The 3,126-nt window shown below is 41.4% G+C and overlaps 1 pseudogene; it reads right to left on the reverse strand.

The window, feature by feature from the left end:
* Positions 1-399: 399 nt before the first annotated feature.
* Positions 400-2,902, reverse strand: LOC125200535 (annotated as a pseudogene).
* Positions 2,903-3,126: the final 224 nt, after the last annotated feature.

Consider the following 3,126-nt stretch of genomic DNA (forward strand, 5'->3'; position numbering starts at 1 on the left):
ATACTTCCAATCTTATACTCCATGGTTGCAACAATTTACCCCCTCGGTCCAAAAAAAATAGAGCATAAAAACCATTTTTGGCCGTCCACAAAAAATAGAGTACATTTATTTATGGAAAGTTTTCAACAAATAATAACTCTATACATCATTTCACTAACATTATTTCTCACTTACTTTTTCTCCTTCTCTCTTACTTTTTTCCCTTTTCTTTTATTTTACCAATTTTATATTAAAACTCGTGTCATACACAAATTGCTCTATTTTTTTGTGGACGGAGGGAGTAATAAATAGTGGGTCAGATAGCTCAAAATATGTTGTATAATCCAGCCTGAGGCATTCACAGGCAGTTGATCCCAAATCCATGTTGGAATGCACAAAATACAATCATAAACAATTTATTTAACTCTGTGACCCAAAGGCATGATGCCTAGGCTGAGTTGTAAACCCAAATCCAAACGGGAAAAGAGGATCATAATGTGGATCTCCAACATTCATAGGCAATTGATCCACTGATTTAAACCAAGTCCTTGCAAGCCTCCCACTGAATCCATAGTCACCAAACAACACATCAGCCACCCCTTGCCCTTCACTGCCCGGCAGCCACGCTGCCACCAAAGCATCTATTTGGTTAACGTAGGGCTCCATCACTACAGGCCGCCCGGAGACAACCACCACCACACATTTCATTGATCCACACACGTTCTTTATGGTGCTTGGACCAGGCTCTGCTATAGTTAGGTTCGTGCTGTCCCCAAACATCTCTGCATAGGGGACCTCCCCTACTACAACGATGGCGTGGGAGAATCCTCCACTCTTCACAAAGCTTGCATCTGGATTCTCCGAGAACACCACCTGTGTCGAAGGGTCCACCGTCTTCTTGATGGCAGCCAGGATTGTAGTTCCTGTAAACACAATTACATAGTTAGACCAACATATATATTTGTGTGCATGTTTTGAAATCTCAATAGGTTTGTATTGCGCTTTGTGATCATTGCATCCCTAAACCTTAAACATACACCCAACTTACCTTCTGTGAGGTCGTTGCCATGAACACCCTGCCACTCAATAGTCCAGCCTCCACATTGGAATCCTAAGTTATCAGCATGAGAGCCGGCAACTAGAATTTTTGGTGATTTCTTCGGAAGAGGAAGCAATAGACTGTTTGGGCCCTTGCCATTCTTCAACAGGACAAGTGATTTTCTAACAGCTTCCCTTGCTAGCTCTCTATGTTCCTGGCTTCCAAGATGTTTTGCTAGGGAGGGATCGGCTAGGGGATCCTCAAATAGACCCATGACGAATTTAACCCTCAGTATTCTCCGGACAGCATCATTGATCCTGGTCATGGGGATCACGTTGCTTTTCACAAGCAAAGTCAGACTGTTGATGAACTCTAGGTAATTCTCAGGTACCATAATCTGCAAAAGATCAAGAAACATGTACAATTGGGTCGACTTAGTTTGAAATGGAGGGTTTTCTTTGTTTCATTGTTTGGACGTAAAACAAAGTAACTAACCATGTCGGTTCCAGCAAGAATACTGGCTTGAACAGAGTAAGTGTAGTTCAGGTGGGGTGGACTTGTGAGCTTGTCAATACCCTCCCAATCTGATATAACAAAGCCCTGCAGTGAGCATTGCAATTAGAAATTGTTTCATCGTGATTCTGGAGAAGTTGATCAAATGTTGATATTCACCCGAAATTTTAGTTTGTCCTTAAGGAAGCCAGTGATGAGGTCGCGGTTCGCATGCATCTTCTTGCCATTCAAGCTCAAGTAAGAGATCAAAACTGTGGCAACACCTTTACTGATAGAATCATAGTAGGCAGGCATGTGGATGCTTAACAGTTGTTTGGCATCAATGACGGTGTCGTTTTGGTCTATTCCCCTTGTCGTTCCTCCATCTCCCACGAAATGCTTTGCACAAGCTGCAACTTTTTCCCTGTGAAATGATGATCGAGTTTGGTAAGCTAATTTGCAAGATAAATAGTGAGAAGAAGAAAAGGAAACATACTTTCCAGCAACAAATGGAATGCCCTTCTTAGAGTCAGCTGGGAGGTCGCCCTGCAAACCAGGGATGACCTCGGTCATGCTCTGAACAATCGTGTGATCCTCGCTGTAGCTCTCGTAGAAACGGCCCCATCTCGGATCCCGACAAACCTATTAAATTAAAAAAGTCCACACATCAAGAAACAAGAAGAAAGTGAATAGAAGAGAGGGGCTTACAGCTATGCAGGGTGAGAAGGCGTATTGAATTCCGGTGGCCCTAACTTCAAGTGCAGTAGCAGCTCCAATCCTCTTTATAAGCTGTGGATCCCTATTTACAGCCAAAAACAATTAGTGATGCAATAAAAACTAAATCTTGATTGTTGCCATGAACAGTATCATTACCATAAACAACATCTATATATGTATACCTGGTGACACAAAGGCCAACATTGTGAGGGAAAATGGTAGCTTTATAGAATTGTTGTTGCCATGAACCGCATCAATCCCATAAATCATAGGTATCCCAAGCCGAGTTGAAAGAGCTGCCTTTTGAATATTATTCACCATTTCCATCCAATCCGCAGTAGAAGCGTTGGGCTTAGGAACACTTCCTCCACCACTCAACACACTCCCTGCACAACAATATTCCTTTTCAATGTTGCAATAAATGAGACAAACAAAGATGGGAACTTGAAGAATATCAAAATGAATCATAGTACCTATGAAATACTGCTTCATTGCATCAGGGGAGGCTACTTTCCTTTCAATTTGTGTCATTTGTCCAATCTTCTCTTCAAGAGTCATTCTTTGCATCAAATCTTTGATTCTTGCATTTAAAGGCTGTTTGGGGTCTTTGTATTTGAGGTACTCTGCTTCAGACACAGCAGCCCACAAACACAAAAACAGCCTCATTTTGTTCATCCCTATAGCTGCTGCTGCTGCTTCAACTGACACAAACAAGGGATCCAAACTCACATTAGCATATAAACAAAATACATCAACGAAATTTGCTAGAAAAGGCTACACTTACAAGAACACAATGTGTGAGGGCTGAATATCATGGCTATTTTAGTTTGTAAAGCATATAGATTATACCGGAGTAAATAAATATTATTACAATATATTAATTGGCTCTGAACAATTTC

This window comes from Salvia hispanica, chromosome 1, assembly GCF_023119035.1.
Source record: "Salvia hispanica cultivar TCC Black 2014 chromosome 1, UniMelb_Shisp_WGS_1.0, whole genome shotgun sequence".
Classification (NCBI taxonomy): Eukaryota; Viridiplantae; Streptophyta; class Magnoliopsida; order Lamiales; family Lamiaceae; genus Salvia; species Salvia hispanica.